The sequence below is a fragment of the Mesoplodon mirus genome, assembly GCF_964341445.2.
Source record: "Mesoplodon mirus genome assembly, chromosome: 6".
In the NCBI taxonomy this organism is placed as follows: domain Eukaryota; kingdom Metazoa; phylum Chordata; class Mammalia; order Artiodactyla; family Ziphiidae; genus Mesoplodon; species Mesoplodon mirus.
This window is the reverse complement of record NC_138982.1, coordinates 133,833,687-133,856,534: the sequence shown is the minus strand read 5'-3', so window position 1 is coordinate 133,856,534 and position 22,848 is coordinate 133,833,687. Positions and strand designations below refer to the sequence as shown.

The 22,848-nt window shown below is 43.0% G+C and overlaps 1 protein-coding gene across 1 annotated transcript in view; it reads left to right on the top strand.

The window, feature by feature from the left end:
• Positions 1–22,848, top strand: part of TIAM1 (TIAM Rac1 associated GEF 1) — a gene marked incomplete at its 5' end in the record, with an annotated part of 515,782 nt that overhangs the window by 215,747 nt on the left and 277,187 nt on the right. The window lies entirely within an intron of this gene.

The window sequence follows — 22,848 nt, the reverse complement described above, 5'->3', positions numbered from 1 at the left end:
TGCTTACAAGAGGGCATTTAAATAGGGCTTGATGATCAAGTAGGGCTTCAACAAGTAGATTTCTAAGGCCAGGCAAGAAAGGCTAAAGCAGGAGAGAGAACTCAAGGAATATTAAGTCAACTCTCCACGATTATTATTATTATTGTTATTTATTTATTTATTTTTGCATTATGTGGGCCTCTCACTGTTGTGGCCTCTCCTGTTGCGGAGCACAGGCTCCCGAGGCGCAGGCTCAGCGGCCATGGCTCACGGGCCCAGCTGCTCCGCGGCACGTGGGATCTTCCTGGACCGGGGCACAAACCTGTCTCCCCTGCATCAGCAGGCGGACTCTCAACCACTGTGCCACCAGGGAAGCCCTATTATTATTTTTTAAAGAAAACATTTGTAATCTTACAGTACAGTACCTTGAAAAGTACAGTAGTACAGTACAACAGCTGGCATCCAGGGGCTGGCATCAAGTGAACAGGCAAGAAGAGTTACTGACTGGAGGAGGGAGAGGAGGTGGGAGATGGTAGAGCTGAAGGGTCGTTAGCAACAGGAGGTGGAGGGCAGGCTGCAATGTCCCTCACGCCTTGCATGATTATTTTTTTAAAACCACTTTCCAAATAACCAGGTCCTTTGTTTAAGGCTCAGTAGACTCTGAACCCAATTCTAAAAAGTGTTTTGGGCCATAGGGGCATCTTGGCATCTCTAAGGTAATTGCCTTGTGGGAGAAAGTTGCCTCCCTCTCTCTCCATAGTTTTATAATGTCTGGGGAGCTGGCCCTGAAATGTCTGTTCATTGTTTCTTGCTCATTACTAACTACAGGGTCTAATTATTTCCAATGAGTACAGGCAGTTGGGGAATCTGACAGGCTTGGCCATGCCCCACATTGGGCTTTTTGGTAACCCATTCCTTCCCATTCTTCCTTTCCTTTGTTTTTCAGAGTTAGAGCTGTGAAATGAAAGATGAGAGTCCATGTTTTCTATTTTTTAGGCAGGGATGCTTTCTGCTTAAATTGCTCCAAGGTCTTTAAAAGTTGCTTTCAATCCTGGATAACATGTATGTATGGAGATACATTTGAACTTGGCATTTAGTTATTAGTTCATTGCAACACTGGATCAAACCTGACCAATCCTTGGAGACTTTGAGTCCTGGCTCTTTTCAGTATTTGCCTGTATGGTCTGGTGTAGGGTACCTCTCCTCTGATTTATTTCCCTTCCTAAATCTTTTTTTTTTTTTTTTGTGGTACGCGGGCCTCTCACTGTTGTGGCCTCTCCCGCTGTGGAGCACAGGCTCCGGACGTGCAGGCTCAGCGGCCATGGCTCACGGGCCCAGCCGCTCCGCGGCATGTGGGATCTTCCCGGACTGGGGCACGAACCCGTGTCCCCTGCATCGGCAGGCGGACCCTCAACCACTGCGCCACCAGGGAAGCCCTCCCTTCCTAAATCTTAATGAGGTTGTTAAAGTGGAGAATTCCAAGGCCCTACCTTGAAAAAGTCTCTCTCCTTGACCAAAGTTTAGTCAGGCTCCTCTGGGCCCTCTTTTCAACTAGGCCTCATCCTTGGCCTCTGGTTCTGTGTTTGGCCTGCCCAGCCCAGTCTTAGCAAGGAACCCTGCTCAGTTATGCCCTACCCTTGATATCTGACCACTCTTGATATCTGATCAAGTTGCTTATCCCGTACCTTTGGGGTCTAAATCCTTGACTTGTCTTTAGCAAGAATCCTGTTAGGCAAGTTTAGCAAGAATCCCCCTACTCTTGACATTTCCTTTTAGTGATTTTACATCCACTGTGAACCTCTCACCCTGCTCCTTGGCTATAAATCCCCACTTGAACTTGTTATACCAGAATTGAGCCGATCTTTCTCCTCTGTTGCAGTACTCTTATTACAATAGTCTTGAAGAAAGTCTTCCTTACTGTTGTAGCAAGTGTCAGAATAATTTTTTTTCTGTAACAGGATTCTAGACTGTTACTTGTTATGTCTAAGGTGAGACCCTGTGTATTAGCTAGGACCCAGGCTCCTTCCATATCATGGCTCTGCCATCTCCAGCATGTGCCTTCCATGGTCGCCATATTCCCGTGAGTCAAGTCATGGAAGGGGAAAGAGCCTGAAGGCTTGTATGAGGGAGGGCACATCTCTTCCACTCACATTCCATTGGCTAGAATCAAGTCATATGGTCACATTTCTCTTCAAAGGAGGCTGGGCAATGTAGGCCAAAGGAAAAGGGAATGAATTTATGGAACACCAACCCATGTATCTGCATTTTAAACAAGTATCACATGTAATTCTGATGTAGGGGGATACTTGGACCATGCTTTAAGACATGCTGTACATAATTATTGCCAAATATTTTCCAGTCCTGATATTCCGTGATTCTATTGTGCTGGGACTTTTTATGTGGAAAAAATGCAAGCAAGTCCTTCCAAAGTGAAAAGGAAAGTTGAACAATCATAATAGATTTTTCTGCCCATATTCTAGGTTTGGAAATACATGTTGGCCTATTCAGACCAGCTGATTAAAGGGTCAGTGTTACCATCTCTTCTTCCCAGTGACCCCACGATCGTCTTGCTGCAACTCTTCTGCTTTAGGAACACACCAGGATATTACCTTCTGGTGCCTCATTACATAATGGGGTGCTGAGGACCAGAATGGGGAGCACGGGGGATATGCTTGTCTCCCTTAGCAATTAACTACAGTGGGTGGTTTGTCTCTTTAAACCCATTGAAGGCATAAGGGTTTTTCTAATCTCTTCTGATTAGAGTCACTGATCTGGGACCACGAAAACTGACAGCCTCTGCTACTGACTTGGTCATTTGTGCTGTGATTTTTACAAAGACCAAAGATTTGGGTTTATTTTATGTCAGGAATTATGCTAAAAGCAGACACGGGGTTAGCGTAATGATCAATTTTCCTTAACTCCACCAAGTTAGTGGAGTGAGAAGAAACATTTGGATCTGCATGAGATATGGTTTGAGCAAATTGCAGTTGTAAAGAGAAACTAGATTGTGAATACAGGGGCTTTGAATGAGACTTTTTTTGGGTTTCTAATTTCTCTACACCATCCGTTGCTAAGCTACGGGCAGATAGGACAGAGGCTAGTGGATACTTTCTAGATTGAATATAATACTGACACCAAACAATATCAGGGTAGAATACTTACTGTATCTGGCCTTTGTTATTATCTTGTTTCCTCATCCTAACATGAGGAGGTTGTTTTACCAGATGCGGGAAACTGAGGCTGGGGTACACAGAGGTTCAGCAAATCGTGTGAGATTACATTGTGGGTAATGAAGACCTTGCTGATAATCAGAAGCAGAAGTAATCCATGGTTTTGTTCCTTCTCAGTCTGGTTTGTTCTGCATTAGCCATTATATTCTTGGACAACCAGTGGTTTTTGGAGAGAGCCCTCTCTCTCTTTCTTTTTACACATAGATTACATGGTATAGAAACAAGTGGTTCCATTTCCTTTCATGAAAATTATGGTTTCTGGGTTCGCATTCAGTACTGCCAGCTTTATGTTAGCTCTATTTCTTTCTTTTTTTTTTTTTTGCTGTATGTGGGCCTGTCACTGTTGTGGCCTCTCCCGTTGCGGAGCACAGGCTCCGGACGCGCAGGCTCAGCGGCCATGGCTCACGGGCCCAGCTGCTCCGCGGCATGTGGGATCTTTCCAGACCAGGGGATGAATCCATGTCCCCTGCATCGGCAGGCGGACTCTCAACCACTGCGCCACCAGGGAAGCCCATGTTAGCTCTATTTCTTACCAGCCTTTGATGGTGTACAGTGTGCTCAGATAGTATAGGAAGCTTAAAAATATTAATGACTGGCCAACTATAAATTCTTTTAGGGATCATTTCATAGAATGTTATCAGTCAGATGCATTTGAAGGAATAGAATGCTCTTGAGGTTTCTGTTACTCTTCTTATGGAATCAAGGGAAGATGGTATTGGGTCTCTTTGCAGCCAAATCCAGTCTTAAACACTGTGCCAACTCCTTCCTCCAGTCCATCTGCCTCTGTTGAGTTAATGGAAATGGCAAACTACCCTTTCCCATTCCATCGCAGACATCGCTAACTACTGTAGTATTGTTCTGTGGATAGGACATCAGGTGAATTGATGTCCAATTGATCATAGCTAGCATATTAGTTGAAACTTAATTCTCAACTCTGGTTGACCATAAACCTGCCTTTATTATCAAATAACTAAATGATTAATTTAGGTTAATAGTTCTCAACGGGAGATGAAGTTGTCTTCCAGAAGACATTTGGCATTGTTTGGTGTTATTTTTGGTTGTCACAACTCTGGGGTTTGCTGCTGGCATCTAGTGGGTGGAGGCAAGGGATACTGCTAAGCATCTTACAATGTGCTAAACCCCTCCACCCCTCGTGACAAAGAATGACCCAGCTTCAATGCCAATAGTGCCAAGGTTATGAAACCCTGATTTGATCTTTGGAGGGTCTCTGAACAGTGAATCAGGAGTAAGAAGTAGGACATAGATGAGGACTTGGGAGAGAGAATAGGATATCTGGAAGAAAAGGAGAGAAAGCATTTACAGCTTAACACATAAGCTTAAGGTAGGTCTGTGCAAAGATCTATTAGTTCCCTTCAGTGCCCTGTTTGAGAAACACAACATAAGAGTGTCAACTCCTGGAGAAGAACACAAAATACGTATGTGTGGTTTGGTAACATGGTTACTCCTTGGACCCTTTTGTTGTCTGGTGCTTAAGGGGGTTAGTAAAGAGTAGCTGATGAGGATAGCTGATCTGTTCATAAGTGTCTGCATCTTCACTTTCAAAAGGTTGATCTTTTATTAACAAAGCAACCTGAGACTTGGGCAAAGATCTATCCACATAATGTCTATTCCAAGCTATTGGAAGCAATCTACCTGTCCAAAACCAAAGATATGGTTAAATGATGGCATATCCATGTAACATAATTTGAATATTTTTAAAACAACATGAGGACATTTTTAGGACATGTTATGTAAAATAAATTAGATAAATAACTGGATATATGATATGATCTTAACTTGGCTATATTTACACTAAAAATTGACTAGAAGGCTTAGAGTTTCAACAGTGAAGGTATGTTTTCTTTATACTTTGATGTATTTTCCAAATTTTCTTTAGTGAAGACAGGTTTCTATTGAGATGAGAAAAATGTAAATATTTTAGAGTTAGCTACAAGTGATGAAGTTTCTATGTTTAAAAGAAATGAAGGAGACTTCCCTGGTGGCACAGTGGATAAGACTCCATCCTCCCAGTGCAGGGGGCCTGGGTTTGATCCCTGGTCAGGGAACTAGATCCCACTTGCATGCCGCAACTAAGAGTTCGCATGCCACAACTAAGGAGCCCGTGTGCCACAACTAAGGAGCCGGTGAGCCACAACTGAGACCTGGCACAACCAAATAAATTTTTTTTTTTGTGTGTGTGGTACGCGAGCCTCTCACTCTTGTGGCCTCTCCCGTTGTGGAGCACAGGCTCTGGACACGCAGGCTCAGCGGCCATGGCTCATGGGCCTAGCTGCTCCACGGCATGTGGGATCTTCCCGGACCGGGGCACGAACCCGTCTCCCCTGCATCGGCAGGTGGACTCTCAACCACTGTGCCACCAGGGAAGCCCAATAAATATTTTTTAAAAAATAAAAGAAATGAATTCATCATTTGAGACAAAGGTCATTTATCAAGTGGCTGCTATCTGCCAGAGACGGTGCTAGACACATCAGAGGGCAGTAAATGGATACCTTCCACCATAGTGGAGTGTAGGTTCTGATGTAGGGATGGGAATAGAGTTCTGTGGCACAACAGTGGGCAGAATAGATATGAAGGAAGGCTTCACTGAGGAGGTGGCATGTGAGAAGGATCTTGATGGCAGCACAGGAGTTTATGAGGTAAAGAAGGGCTGAGAAACACCAGACTAGTTTTAAAATTGCTTCCTTTAAAAAAAATCTTTTATTGGAGTATAGTTGATTTATAATGTATTAGTTTCTGCTCTACAGCAAAGTGAATCAGTTATACATATACATATATGCACTCTTTTTTAAGATTCTTTTTCCATATAGGTCATTACAGAGTACTGAGTAGAGTTCCCCGTGCTATAGAGTAGGTCCTTATTAGTTATCTACTTTATGTATAGTAGTGTGTATATGTTAATCCCAAACTCACAACTTATCTCTCCCTGCCCCCCACATCCCCCCTGGTAAACCATACGTTTGTTTTCTACATCTGTGACTCCATTTCTGTTTTGTACATAAATTCATTTATACCATAAAATTGCTTCCTGAACTGTGAATGGGAGTTGCTGGTCAGTTCCGTCCCGTAGTCTGTAAATTGCTGTGTGAATGAAAGTTATTATTATGCTTTTTAATAAAGTCATTATAAAAGTCATTATAATGCTGCTGGTGGCAGAAGTGTGTGACTCAGGGCTTTTTTCTCACTGGTCCTTTTTTATACAACAGTTAGATGGATCATTTTCCATGAGTTAATTACAATTTTGTTTACATTGCTCGACAAGGCATTCTGTGGCCTTAGAGGCACATATCTTTAGAGTTACTACATTCCTGGGTCCAAAAAAGAAGTCTTTTTAAACCTTGTTGTGTTACCTTGTGGCTTTAAACTCTAGGACTAAGAGGATTTCAAAGGCCAACTTGAATGAAGTTGGTTGTTGCTTTTAGACGTTGAGATCGTTTGAAATCTGAAATTGCCGCTGTGGAATGTGGATTCCATTGTTCCTCTACAAATAGGTTCAATATAGACAGTGGGCCCAAAAGTTTTTTGTGTGTGTGTGTGTATTTTTTTTTTTTACATCTTTATTGGAGTATAATTGCTTTACAATGGTTTGTTAGGTTCTGCTTTATAACAAAGTGAATCAGTTATACATATACATATGTTCCCATATCTCTTCCCTCTTGCGTCTCCCTCCCTCCCTCCTCCCTAGCCCACCCCTCTAGGTGGTCACAAAGCACCGAGCTGATCTCCCTGTGCTATGCGGCTGCTTCCCACTAGCTATCTATTTTACGTTTGGTAGTGTATATATGTCCATGCCACTCTCTCGCTTTGTCACAGCTTACCCTTCCCCCTCCCTATATCCTCAAGTCCATTCTCTACTAGGTCTGTGTCTTTATTCTTGTCTCACCCCTAAGTTCTTCATGACATTTTTTTTTTCTAAAATTCCATATATATGTGTTAGCATACGGTATTTGTCTTTCTCTTCCTGACTTAACTTCACTCTGTGTGACAGACTCTAGGTCCATCCAGCTCATTACAAATAGCTCCATTTCATTTCTTTTTATGGCTGAGTAATATTCCATTGTATATATGTGCCACATCTTCTTTATCCATTCATCCGATGATGGACACTTAGGTTGTTTCCATTTCCTAGCTATTGTAAATAGAGCTGCAGTAAACATTTTGGTACATGACTCTTTTTGAATTATGGTTTTCTCAGGGTATATGCCCAGTGAACCTTGGGGATCACTCTTAGTGAGGAAGCGAAGGATTAATCTGCTTGGTACCAAAGGACGTCTAACTGGTCTCTTTAGGTTGATCTAAACATGAATATATTAGGAAATTGGAAAAGAGGGTAGATACATGCTGCCTGAGATTTTTAACCATAATACATTATTCATTCACTAGTTAATGAATGAAGCAGTCATTCATTGTGTACCTACTGTGTGCCAGGCCAGAGGTCACTTATCTGGCAAACTCTACTCTCCAGAAGAATGCAGACAACCTGAGAGGTCAAGCTGTTAACCCAGATGCCACAGCAGTCCCCATACCAGTGCTGCTGGCTTCATTCTGGAAGGTCACTGTGGGTCTGGGACGGAGCTTGCCTCCTCCTCTCCCCAGGTGCTGTGGAGTTTGGGAATCAGAAGAATGGAAGGGGTGGTATCAATCTGTTAGGAAGAGAGGAAATCCAAAGTCCTTATAAGAGAACGCCTGAATTTAAAGACTTCAGAAGTGTTGAGAAGAAATCTTTCCGGCTCCCAGCCAGGGTCTTCACAATCTTCACAACATAATAAATGACCATTTGTCATCAAGAAAACAAATGGTTCTGCGTTCAGTAATCTCTTTGCCATGGTCGTTTCAAATGGCAGATTGGCATGTAATAAATTTCAGTTCCTCTCCTCCACTCTGGGAGACCTCGGGGCTCCTCCTGGCTTCCCTCTCCTGGGAGTCATAGCGTTCACCTCCTTTATTTCCAGTCTGTTAGGGGTCAGTGTCCTGTGCTCCTGTTGTCCAAGGTCTGAGAACCATTGTTTCATATATTTTGTCCATTTAAAAAAATTGGTAAGAGTTCTCACATGATTGTGCAATCCCACTCCTGGGCACTTATCTGGAGAAAACTATCATTCGAAAAGATACATGCACCCCAACGTTCATAGCAGCACATTTATAATAGCCAAGACATGGAAGTAACCTAAGTGTCCATCGACAGATGAATGGATAAAGAGATGTGGTATATATATACAATGGAATATTACTCAGCCATAAAAAAGAATGAAATAATGCCATTTGCAGCAACATGGATGGACCTAGAGATGATCATACTAAGTGAAGTAACCCACGCAAAGACAAATAGCATACGATATTGCTTATATGTGGAATGTAAAAAAAAAAGATACAAATGAACTTATTTACAAAACAAGTAGACTTAACAGACATAGAAAACAAATGTATGGTTATCAAAGCGGAAGGGCGGGGGGAGTGATAAATTAGGAGGTTGGGATGAACATATACACAGTACTATATATAAAGTAGATAACCAACAAGGACCTACTGTATAGCACAGGGAGCTATACTCAGTATATTGTAATAACCGATAAGGGAAAAGAATCTGAAAAAAAATATGTATAACTGAATCACTGTGCTGTACACCTGAAACTAACACGACATTGTAAATCAACTATATTTCAATTAAAAAAATTGTTTCAGTTGGGTGTATAGATCTAGCCCCTGTTATTTCATCTTGGCTAGATGTGGAAGTTGTTTAATATATGTAACAATGTTTTCTTTCTCTTTCAAAATAGATTTTAAGAAATTAAAAAAAAATAATTTGACCGTTTAAAAATATTAAGCTTCAGGGCTTCCCTGGTGGTGCAGTGGTTGAGAGTCCGCCTCCTGATGCAGGGGACACGGGTTCGTGTCCCGGTCCGGGAAGACTCCACATGCCGCAGAGCGGCTAGGCCCGTGAGCCATGGCCGCTGAGCCTGTGCGTCCGGAGCCTGTGCTCCACAACGGGAGAGGCCACAACAGTGAGAGACATGCGTACAGCAAAAAAAAAAAAAAAAAAAAAAAAAAAAAAATATATATATATATATATATAAATCTTCAGTTACACAGTAAATTCACATATATGGAGTAGCATGTTCTCTGACAATCTTTTATAATTAAGTTGTTTCTGTGTATGAGATTGGAGTTACAGTAGATCAGTATATAAGCCAATTATCACCCTCATCTTAAAGCATAATTAAAATCCCTCTTCTCAGCCCTCAGGGGATCAATTCCTTTTTTTTTTTTTTTTTTTTTTAACTTGCTGCCTCTTCTTGGTGTGTTTTGAGAAATTGTTCTTAAAGAAAGCCTTGAGTTTCCAAAATTTGGTAGTGATTGTCATCTCTTCGGACTTAAAGTATGGACTGTTATACATAATTGCAGTTGAAATAGATATCAAATTACTTGATCTGTTTTCAGAGGTTGTCATCATCCATGACATAACTGATGTGTTTGTCTTCATTCTCTTTCTACCTGGTTTGCTCAGTCTAATCACCGGAATGTTGTTAATTTGGGATTAAAGTGCATTTCGGAAGATTTTGGCTTTTAAAGAGCGTGGTAAATTGAGCTCTTCTACAGAGGCCCTCATGATACCAGTAGCTATAAATGGCACTGCTCATCCTAGTGAAGGCTTTCTTATCTTTTAAAGATCAGGATCAAATCTCCGAACACTTACCTGGCTCCCTTGCTCTGAAGAGGTCTGGCTTTCAATTTCTCTGGTACTTATTACTCCAATTATTTATTTACCTGCCTTAAGTCGTTTTTGAAATGAGGTGAGCGATAGAATGGAAGGAGAATATAAAAGGCCTTTACTTCCCTCTTGGATCAAGACATACCTATACATAAATTGTTGTTTGTTTCATGTTTCCTTTGCAGGTTCACCTGGCATTGCTCTGAGTATCGGTAACGCAGAGCACATCTCCCCCAGTGCCTCCTTATCATTCACTCAGCCACCAGAGTTGTTCCCCAACGTGTAGGTCTGATCATTGTCACTCCCCTTTGACAGGAGTTACTGCCTACACATTACAGACCCATCTTTATGATGTGGTGTTCAAGACCCCAGGTTCTGTTCCAGGTCTGTCTCCATCACACGTTATGTTTCCGTTGTAGGGCTCTTGCCGTTGCTGGGACATGCCATGTATTTTACACCTCTTGTGTGTTTGCTTCCACTGTTTCCCTGGAGAATCTTTCTCCCTGTGCCTTCCCCTCCCAAATCATGCATGTTGGGACATCTTCCCAGCCTTGACGTGTGGAATTGCTTCTTCTCTTGTCTGGATTCCTATAACTTTCTCACAAACTGGCTTGATGGTGTGTCTGGGAAGGTGATGATCTCTGTTACCAGGAAGGTAATGTATAACCCTTGAAGGTCAGATGACCCAGGTACTGCTCCTGGGTTTAGCATTGCCAATCCACCCTATCATTGTGCGGGTAGAAGAGGAGAGGCAGAATGAACAACACTAAAGGGAAAATGGTCTAGGCTTTGGGAAAGTGGTCTAGGCTTTTACCACTGAGAAGTTGGGAGTAAAAGAGCAGCCAAGTATTCTCTGTCCATCTCCTCCTGTTTCTGGCTTTATTTCCCGTCGCCTGGAGCAACAGAGAAATTACAGTGGTTATGTAAAACATGGAGAGCTTTTCACAAAGAGTGTGTGGAACAAAGATCTTGGATTTTTGACACTTTTACCCCATACTTATTAAGGTTTCCAGATTTTACAAAGGTATAAACAAGAAAATAGTCATCACATCCCATGTAACTGCACATCATGTTATATTGCATGTTAGTGAGGTTAGCCATGTGTGGGCGAAAGGACTGTATTTATTTATTTTTATGAAGTATAGTTGATGTATGTTATTATTTATATAAGTTACAGGTGTACAATATAGCGATTCACAACTTTTAAAGGTTATACTCCACTTATAGTTATCATAAAATGTTGACTGTATTCCCCATGTTGTACAATAGATCCTGGTAGCTTATTTAATACTTGATAATTTGTTCCCCTTACTCTCCTACCCCTATATTGCCCCTCTCCACTTCCCTGTCCCCACTGGTAACCACTAGTTTGTTCTCTGTATCAGGATTTTCTTTTTTAAAGTAAAATAAGTAAAGATATTTCTAACTAATTCTGAACACCTGCTAAGTGCCAGGCACTGTTCTTGGGCCTTTGAGGTGCAAGAATGAATAAAACATAGTCCCCACGTTTAAGGGTCTCATAGTCCTAGCTCAGCCTTTATCACATGTGGTCCCCAGACCAGCAGCATCAGCATCATCTGGAAAATTGTTAGAAATCTGCATTCCTGAGCCCTACCCCAGACCTACTGAATCGGACACTCTGGGGGTGTGGCCTAGCAATGTGAATTTTCACAACCCCTCCAGCTGGAGAGAGACTCAACACAGTCTGGTTGTAGCTGCTGAACACATGTTGAGTTTATCAGGGAGTAATTGGATAGATGTAGTTGATGCCTTTGGAGAGTCAGGTAGGTCTTCAGATGAATGAAGTTCAAGTTAAATCTTAACTGGTGAGTGGTTGTTCTTCAGACGAATAAGGGCGAGAAGGAGAGTATTTCAAGTCAAGAGAACCACACGCAAAAGTACAGAACAATCGGACTTCCCTGGTGGTCCAGTGGTTAAGAATCCGCCTGCCAATGCAGGGGACATGGGTTCAAGCCCCACATGCCGCGGAGCAGCTAAGCCCATGCGCCACAACTACTGAGCCTGTGCTCTAGAGCCTGCGAGCCACAGCTACTGAGCCCATGTGTCACAAGTGCCGAAGCCTGCACGCCTAGAGCCATGCTCTTCAGCAAGGGAAGCCACTGCAATGAGAAGCCCACGCACCACGAGGAAGAGTAGCTCCCGCTTGCCGCAACTAGAGAAAAGCCCACACGCAGAAATGAAGACCCAACGCAGCCCAAAATAAATAAATAAATAAATAAATAAATAAATAAATAAATAAATAAATAAATAAATGGGGGGTGGAATGTACACAGCAGTCAAAGGACTTGGTCGCCTCTGGGGATCACAATTATTATTGTCATTATGTTGTTCTTATTACTATTATTCTTATATCAGGGTCATAAGATGAGCTAAGTTGGCGAGATCAGTGGCCAGATCCTGCTGAGAAGTTTGGCTTTTCTCCTGGAAAATAACCGAATGGTTTTTAGCAGTGAAGTGAAATAATATCAGGTTTGCAATTTTGTTGGACATACACAAAGAAACAGAGCGTTTTCTAAATTAGAAAAGAAGTTTTTGTGATGTATTCAAAACCTAAGCTGAGATTAAAGGAGGAAAAATGTAAAGAATTCAGAACTTAATTTTTACTATTTATAATCTTAAAGAATTAAAAAAAATTAATAGACTATTTTTTTACAGCAGTTTTAGGTTTATAGTAATATTGAACAGAGGGTACAGAGATTTCCCATGTACCCCTTGCCTCCACACATGCATACCCTCCCTTTCATCTACATTCACAACCAGAGTGGTACATATGTTACAATTGGTGAACCTACACTGATATATCATTATCTAGTTTATGTTAGGGTTCACTCTTGGTCTTGTACATTTTACGGGTTTGGACAAATTTATAATGACTTGTATTTACCATTGTAATTATCATACAGAATAGTTTCACTCTCCTAAAAATCCTCTAATTATCCTGCCTCCCTCCCCCAAGCTCCTGGCAACCAGTGATTCCTTTACTATCTCCATAGTTTTGCCTTTTCCAGAATGTTGTATAGTTGGAACCATATGGTATATAGCCTTCTCAGATTGGCTTCTTTGATTTAGTGATAGCATTTAAGGTTCCTCCATGTCTTTTCGTTTCCTCATTTCTTTTCTTCTTGTTTTTATTTTATTTTATTATTTTTTTTGGCTGCGTTGGGTCTTAGTTGCTGCGCACGGGCTTTCTCTAGTTGCAGCGAGCTGGGGCTTCTCCTCAATGTGGTGTGCGGACTTCTCATCGTGGTGGCGTCTCTTGTTGCGGAGCACGGGCTCTAGGCACGTGGGCTCAGTAGTTGTGGCATGCGGGCTCTAGAGCACAGGCTCAGTAGTTGTGGCGCACAGGCTTAGTTGTTACACAGCATGTGGGATCTTCCCGAACCAGGAATCGAACCCATGTCCCCTGCATTGGCAGGTGGATTCTTAACCACTGCGCCACCAGGAAAGTCCAGCTCATTTCTTTATAGAATCAAATGATATTCCATTGTCTGGATGGAATATAAGAGTACGTTTAATTTTGTAAGACACCACCAAATGGTCTCCCGAAGTGGCTGTACCATTTTGCAATCCCACCAGCAATGAGTCAGAGTTGCTCTTGCTCCACATCCTTGTCAGCATTTGGTGCTGTCAGTGTTCTGGGTTTTGGCCACTCAAATAGGTGTGTAGTGGTATCTCACTGTTGTTCTGGTTTGCATGTCTCTGATCACGTCTGATGTGGAGCATCTCTTCATACCCTGATTTTCCATCCATGTATCTTCTTTGGTGAGGTGTCTTTGGCCCATTTTTTAATTGGGTTGTTTGTGTTCTTATTGTTGAGTTTTAAGAGTTGTTTGTATATTTTAGATAACAGTCGTTTATCAGAAGTGTCTTTTGCAAATGTTTTCTTCCAGTTTGTGACTTGCCTTCTCATTCTCTTGTGATTGTCTTTTGCAGAGGAGAAGTTTTTAATTTTAATGAAACCCAGCTTATCAGTTATTTCTTTCATGGATCATGCTTCTGGTGTTGTATCTAAAAAATCATTGCTAGAGCCAAGGTCATCTAGGTTTTCTTCTATGGTATCTTTTATGGTTTCATGTTTTACATTTTACATTTAGGTCTGTGATCCATTTTGAGTTGATTTTTGTAAAGGGCATAAGGTCTGTTTGTAGATTCTTCTTTTTACATGTGGATGTCCAGTTGTTCCAGCACCATTTGTTGAAAAGACTATATTTTCTCTGTTGTATTTCCTTTTCTCCTTTGTCAAAGATCAGTTCACTCTGTTTATTGAGATCTGTTTCTCGGCTCTCTATGTTGTTCCATTGATCTATTTGTGTATTCTTTTGCCAATACCACACTGTCTTGATAACCATAACTTTGTAGAAAGTCTTGAAGTTGGGTAGTGTCAATCCTCCAGCTTTGTTCTTCTCATTCAATATTTCTTTGGCTATTTTGGGTCTTTAGCTTCTCCACAGTCTTAAATAATTTTAATTCTAAACAAAAATAGAGGGACTTCCCTGGTGGCTCAGTGGTTAAGAATCGCCTGCCAATACAGGGGACACGGGTTTGAGCCCTGGTCCGGGAAGATCCCACATGCCACGGAGCAACTAAGCCTGTGTGCCGCAATTACTGAGCCTGAGCTTTAGAGCCCGCGAGCCACAACTACTGAGCCCATGTGCCGCAACTACTGAAGCCCATGTGCTCTAGGGCCCACGTGCCTCAACAGAGCCCGCATGGTGCAACTACTGAAGCCCGCACACCTAGAGCCCGTGCTCCACAACAAGAGAAGTCACCCCAATGAGAAGCCTGCGCACTGCAATGAAGAGTAGCACCTGCTCGCTGCAACTAGAGAAAGCCCACGTGCAACAACAGACCCAACGCAGCCAAAACTAACTAACTAACTAACTAAATAAAATGTATTAAAAAATAGAGAAAACTTATAGAAAATTTAAAAATTACAAAATACCAGAAGAAAGAAACAAAAGCTAATTTCTAGTTCAACCTAGATTGAACTGTTTACCTTTCAGTTGTACTTTGATGGAGTCTTTTTTTTCTCTTTGTCTTGTGTTTATTATTTATAGTATGTATAATAAATAAATTTAATTTCTAGCTTGACATTTCTCCTCATTTAATGGGAAAAATGGTTGTGTTGCAAATGTCCTTAAATACTTTGTAAATATCTGTTTTAACAAGTGTTTAACATTCTGTGGAGTGCTATACTGAAGTTTACTTGAATCTCATTTGCATGCATTGTTTCTATATCAGTTAGGGTTTGGTGAGTATATTAGTCAGGGTTCTTCAGAGAAACAGAACAAACCAATAGAGTCTACCTACCTCTCTCTCTCTCTTTCTCTCTCTGTCTGAGATGTTGAGATTTATTACAGGAATTGGTTCATGCAATTATGATTGCTGAGAAGTCTCATGATCTTACTCTCTGCAAGCTGGAGACCCAAGAAAGCCAGTTGTGTAATTGAATCAGAATCTGAAGGCCTGAGAACTAGGGGAGCTGATGGTGGAAGTGCTGGTCCCAGTATGAAGGCCTGAGAACCAGGAGTGCCAATGTCTGAGGGCAGGAGAAGATGAATGTCCTAGGCCAGAGAGAGCAAATTCACCCTTCCTCCACCATTTTGTTCTACTCAGGCCCCCAGTGAATTGGATGATGCCCACCCACATTAGTGAGGGTGATCATTTTTCACTCAGTCTACTGATTTAAATGCAAATCTCATCCAGAAACACCCTTGCAGACACACCCAGAAATAATGTTTTGCTAACTGTCTGGGCATCCCTTAGCCTAGTCATGTAGGCACATAAAGTTAACCATCATAGTGAAGGGTGTGGAAGTGGGATTTCTCATGGGAAGTTGACCCCGTGGACTTGTGGGAGCTGCAAGAAGTCTGTGGAAGGCTGCCGTCTCTGCGCTTGGCTGGACATGTCAGGGAGAACAGCCGCAGGTGGAGCGGGGAGAGCCAGGACACATGGAAGCCCAAGCCTCTCACGACCTCTCACCTTGATGACTCAGGGTGACTTGCAGAAGACGCCCTGCCCCTGCCCTTGGAGCTGCACACGTGTCTGGCACAGGAGCTGAAGGGGCTGTCCCCACTGCCGCACCATAAGGAGCTCACCACCGTGACCCCATCTGCTTCTCCACTTGTGCTTTCAGATCCTGGGTGAGCTCCCCTCATGGCCTATCCTAAACCAGTACTGCCCAGGAGAGGGGATTCTGGGAAATGTAGTTCCTGTTTAGCTACAATGACAGTACAAAACCCCCGGTGTTCCTGTCTAATTCATATTCTATTGTGACTAAATACTGCAGAGGATGTCTTTATTTCCATCTGGCACTTTTTCTAAATTTTGGATCATTTCTTGAGGATAGATCCTCAGAAGAGGAATTTATTAGGTCAAAGAATCCAAACATTGTAAAGGGTCTTATGTGTTGCCAATTTACACAAAAACATTGTACCAGTGGCGCCACCAGGAGAGAGCAGGAAAAGTCTTCTCTCACTGCATAGTGGCGAATACTGAGCGCTGTATTCTTTCTCCTGTAACATCTGGAGGTTTTCATTTGAGTTGTTTATTCGTGTCCTTTAGGTGAAGTTTTTTGTTTGTTTGTTTTTTTAATTAAATCAACTTGGGAACGAGTAAAGACGGGTGGAAGTTACATGCTTTGAATCTTGAGAGAATCACTTAGTAGATCTTGTAATAGGTAAACCATCCTCTCTTATTCTGGAGACACAGTAATTGTCACAGCAATAAAACGAGAGGGCTAATTAGTTGACAGGGATATAGGAACGGGTATTAGCAAGTGCACTGAAAGTTAGAAGCTCCTTTGGTGTAAAGTTGTAAAGTTCTCTGTGGTCACATCTCAGTTTCTGTAGAGTATTTTGGGATAGTTTCTGATTGCAAGGAGCCAATTATTTGCTTTCTCTTTTTAAAAAGTTTTTTTTCCCCTCCCTAATACTTTTAATTTTAATTGGTGACCTCTAACCCTAAAAGCATAATCTGTCATTTTCATGTCTCTTGGCTCTTGTCTTTTCCTCTGTAACATCTGTCCTGTTGATTGCAGGCTCCAGCCCTTACAAACCTCTTGTTACTATGCAGATGACTTTCCTTCCTTGTTAATTTCTACGAGGAACTGGCATGAAAACCAAAACTTCATGAAGACCAAGGTTAAAAAACCGTGTTGTCTATGACTCTATGTAGAGCAGAATGTTTGGGCTTTGTCTGTGTTGTGGCTTTTGCCAGTATGTTTTGCCAAGGGACTTGAACAAGTTTGTGAATCAGATATTAGACCAAATTCCACCAACTTCTGAGTTTTAAGTCATATTTAATATTCCCTTTAAAGAATGGATCACAGTTGGTTCCCCCAACTCCCGGCCCCCCAGAATCAAGCAGTCAACCCCTGACCCAGTTTTAATATAAATCAAACTTACATTTTCATAAACCATAAAATTTGAATATGTATGTTTTCTAACTCAAGCGAAAAGTAGCTGAAATGTATTGGCTTGTGATGGTGTGCTTAGTTCCACTCAAGATGGAATGATTCCGTGGAGCCTCCAGCCCACGAAGATAGCTTCTCATTTGGGGAGAGGAATGTGGTGTGGAGTTTCATCTCTACCCTGGCCACTCAAAGTGGCAAAGAGTGGTTCCTGGGACCAGCATCGCACCCGCATCATCTGGGAGCCTGTTAGAAATACAGATTCTCAGGCCTCACCCAGGCAAACCAGAGCCTGCATTTTCACAAGATCCCTGGTTGATGCTATGCTCAGTTCAGTCTGAGAAGCTCTGTCCTGGAGAAAGCTGTCTGACCTGCTCCGACCCCATCACTGACTACCTTTTGCAGCCACCCACTTACCTTACCTTCTGGCAGGACTTTGTTCTGGGAACACTCACACCTGTGGAGTGGCCTCTATTTTATTGATCTGTGTACTGATCAGTGCTGCTGAGATTTGTTTAAATTCTTGAAATTCCTTGGAAGCAGTCCCTTGGAGAAACTGACTCTCATTTCTCTATCAGTGAAGTCTGACAGAGCAGAACGTGATTCGCCTTTTTTTTTTTTTGCGGTACGCGGACCTCTCACTTCTGTGGCCTCTCCCGTTGCGGAGCACAGGCTCCGGACGCGCAGGCTCAGCGGCCATGGCTCACGGGCCCAGCCGCTCTGCGGCATGTGGGATCCTCCCGGACCGGGGCACGAACCCGTGTCCCCTGCATCAGCAGGCGGACTCTCAACCACTGCGCCACCAGGGAAGCCCCGTGCTTCGGCTTTTTATGTGAGCATTCTGCTGGGTCTGGGAGGGCCACACTGCAGAGTGTGGTTAGGATAAGAGGACACTTGAGGTTGGATCTCTCTCTCTTTTTTTAAAAAAATTAATTTATTTATTTATTTTTGGCTGTGTTGGGTCTTCGTTTCTGTGCGTGGGCTTTCTCCAGTTGCGGCGAGCGGGGCCCCTCTTCATCGCGGTGCCCGGGCCTCTCCCGTTGCGGAGCACAGGCTCCGGACGCGCAGGCTCGGTAGTTGTGGCGAACGGGCCCAGCCGCTCCGCGGCATGTGGGATCTTCCCGGACCGGGGCACGAACCTGTGTCCCCTGCACTGGCAGGCAGATTCTTAACCACCGCGCCACCAGGGAAGCCCTCTCTCTCTTTTTTAAAAAAATTATTGTAAATTGTGATAAAATACACGTAACATGAGATTCATCATTTTAACCATTTCGAACTGTACAGGTCAGTAGTATGTTCACATTGTTGTGTAATCAATTTGTAGAACTCTTTCTATCTTGCAAAACTGAAACTGTACCCATTAAACCACAGTTCCCTATTCTTTCCTCCCCCAGCCCCTGGCAACCACCATTCTACTTTCTATTGCTATGGATTCAGTTATCCTAGGTCCCTCATACAAGTGGAATCATACAGTATTTGTTCTTTTGTGTGTGGCTTCTTTTGCTTAGCATAATGTCTCAAGTTTCATTCATGTTGTAGCATGTGGCAGGGATTCCTTCCTTTCTAAGGCTGAATGATATCCTCTTGAATATATATATATCGCATTTTGTTTAACCAGTCACCTGTCCATGGATACTTGGGTTGCTTCCATCTTTTTTGACCTTTGTAAGTGATGCTACTGTGATTGAACCTTAAGCTACTACAAACTGGATGTAAGACCTTAGACAAACCACTGAACTTCTGCATCTCAGTTTCCAGTACTTTAAAAATAAGAAATTGAGATGCTTTCAAGCATTCTCTTAAGTTCTAGTTATAGGATACTAAATAAAATAAAATCTGCATCTATTAAAAATTATATGTCTTCTAAAGATTTCCATGGTTTCTCCTGATGATACCATTTACCCTTCTTGAGCTGACTTAATCTTTGAGTATCCTGAACAGCAGACCGTGTATAACTTTTTTTTGAACAGCTTTATTGAGATATAATTCATATACCATGTGATTCACCATGTAAGTGTACAAGCCAGTGATTTTTGGCATATTCGCAGGGTTGTGCAATGATCACCACAGTCAATTTCAGAAGAGACCTTATACCCATCAAAAGTCACTGCCAATTTCCCTCCAGACCTCCCCCTTACTCCACCCTAGACAATCATTAATCTACTTTCTGTCTCTATGGACTTGCCTATTTCTGGATGTTTCATATAAATGGGATCATAAATTTGTGGCCTTTTGTGACTGGCTTCTTTAACTCAGCATAATGTTTGCAAGGTTCGTGTCTAACTTTCCAATGTGTCAACTGATCTCACATGTGAGGGGTTCGTTTATCACCATTTGATTTGCCCTAATGCCAAGAGCCAGATGTAGGGCTGGGGCCGAGAGATAGAGCAGTAAATACCAGACACATCCCCTTGGCTCTGAAGAGCTCTCTGTCTTGTGGGGAAGATGGACATTAAGTGAATTTCTACCTAGATATTAATCACAAAGTGCTGATTTCTATAATGGAGAAACTGGGTGCTTTGAAAGTGTATAATGGGCAGAGGTGAGGGGAGCTCTGACTTACTGGCCACATCCTCAGGATGCTTGCTGTCCACAGATCTCACACTGGGACATCCCTCCAATCGGTGTCTATTAAGTGACTCTGTTGGCGATGATGATGTGGTAAAAAGTGAGACCCTGTTCATGTCCTTGAGGAGCTCACCCTGTCATAGGGCAGACAGCCCATGCTGGTGGCTGTCCCACAGTCTGGACCGTGGGTACTGGAACATGGGTGGATCTCCCTGAAGCATTCAAGGGAATCTTTAGGGAGCAGTGATGATGCCTGATGGGGATTTTGACAGATGAATAAAATGTCTTAGGAAGCCACCATGTGTGCAGAGGGAAAGGAACTTCTGAACAGAGGTCACGAGCAAAAGTGTAAAGATACTCATTGTGTTCATCAGGGATGGGACATCAAGGAGCCTGTTGTGGCCACAGCATGGGGCCCAGCTACAGGATGGAGGCAGGAGGGTTGTGAAGTATCTTAAAGCAAAGGGTAGAAGCTTTATCCTACAGATCTCAGATTCGCATCCTTTAATTCTGGGTACCCTCAGCATTCCTCTCCTAATTATGACTCACCGTGAGTAGGAGTGGAGGTGGCATATCCCCTAGAGGCTTTTCTAGAAGGCACCACCGTCTTCTGGAAGGAGCTGGTTCCTTCGAAGTGTCAGTGCTGAAGGCGTCAGAACTTTTTAAAGCAATAAATGATCAGGCAGTTCTTTTAGATTCACTGGGACATAGAAACATAAGAAGTTGGGAGAAAGGCAGGAAGGAGTTGAATGGTGCCAGCAGCTGCAGGGTATCAAGTTTTTCTCGGCCTAAACTTATAGGTGGAAATGGATGCTATGAGCTGCCATTTATGGATAGTACCTGTCATGCCTGGTAAATAGATGTGAGATCATGGACCAGACCATCATAGCTTTAGGGCCTATTTCATCAAACATCACTTACCTTGATATCTAGGGTCCTACAAGATGATCAAAAATGTTGTGGCCTGCAAGATCCAGCCATTACCATTTCCAGGCAATCTAACCATCATGGTGTATGTGTTTTAACCGAAATAAAGTTGATTTACAATATTATATGTTTCAGGTATATATAGTGTTATGGGTTTTTTTTTGCGATACATGGGCCTCTCACTGTTCTGGCCTCTCCCATTGCAGAGCACACGCTCCGGACGTGCAGGCCCAGCGGCCATGGCTCACGGGCCCAGCCGCTCCGCGGCATGTGGGATCTTCCCGAATCGGGGCACGAACCCGTGTCTTCTGCATCGGCAGGCGGACTCCTAACCACTGCGCCACCAGGGAAGCCCTAATGTTATGTTTTGATGTATTATTACCCAGGACCATTTGTAGATTCATTCCTTTATTCATCCAACACTACATTTATTATACGCCGCTAGCTCTAGTTTGTGTGCCTTCAAAGATAGATGCATCCCCACCCTGGAGTACCCTACACGGTAATCAGGGAAGTAGCCCATGGTTGCAGACATAGAGTTCATATTGTCAGCAGGCCTCCCCAGCATGTGGATTCCGTGCAGTTGCACTGGCATTGGTAATTAACGTTGTCGTCCTTGCTTTTACCTGGGCCTGTGGAACTCTTATTCACCTGTAGCATCTTTTAGAATTTCTGTGGGTTCCCAAAGGATGGCATCAGATGGACCTGAGGCTGATCACGGTTGGTCAGAGCCACCAGGAGTATCTGCCTTGTCCTTCTTCTCTTGCTGTGCCTCCGTCCGTCAGCCCCCCTGCTCTAAGAGCTGCTTGAAGGACTGTCTCGCTCAAATTTTTATGATGAGAATAGATAAGTCCTTGCCAAGGGGCATGTTGCATGCAGAGATGCTGGATAACAGCTCTCTGACATCTGAGATTTTGTCACCTGGGAACTAAAGTGTCCGATCCCTGAGACTGGCCAAGCCTCATGACACAGCTCCTTCAAGGTCTACCCTAGGGACTTCCTGGTGGTCCAGTGGTTAGACTTCGCCTTCCAATGCAGGGGGTGTGGGTTCGATTCCTGGTCACGGAGCTAAGATCTCACATGCCTCATGGCCAAAAAACCAAAACATAAGAAAACCAGAAGCAGTATTGTGACAAATTCAATAAAGACTTTAAAAATGGTCCACATCAAAAAAATAAATCTTTAAAAAAAAAAAGTCTACCCTAAATAATCCTCCCATACCGCATGATGTCCACCCCATGGTAGAGTACTAGGTTACTCTATCATGGTACTCTGCTTATTATTGTATGTATGGGAATCTGAAATTATCTTGTTTATTGAGTAGTAATGATCTTTTATTGCACTCTTACAAGTATCAACTCAGTGAATCCTGGCAACTGGTGGGTAGAGCTTGTCCCGGGATTCGAGGCCAGGCAGTCTAGCTCCAGAGTCCAGCTCCTAGCCACTACGTGTGTGTTTATTGTGTCTTTACCTACAAGCATATCAATTCTGTGGAGCTCATCTTTCTGGGTACCAAGAACACTGGTTCTTCGTAGGCTCTCGAGAGATGGTGAATGAATGAGTGAGTGGTCCGTTCATGGTCAGGGAGATTTCTTGGAGGCAGTCAGGCCTGTGCTGATGAGTGCAGGAGTAGCCAGGCAAAGGCGGGTGCAAAGGAGGTGCAGGACATTCCTGGCAGCAGTCATGGATGATGTGAGCTCAGGCATGAAGGGATCATGTGCTCTGGGATTGCTGGAGAGGGACCTGAGAGACCAGGCTGGAGAGGTACGTAGATGGGCATCTCCAAAGAGGATGTTTCTGTGATATGTACATGTTGAATCCCCAGCAGAGTCTTTCTAAGTGTGAGCAGGAATCCAGCTTTGTCAGAACATGAGGGGACTTGTGAAAAACATACTATCGATTGCATTAGGGTCTGGGATGGGAGGGCTCAGGAGTCTGCATTCTCATGCTCTTGCCCGGTAATGCTTATGCACACAGATGCTTAG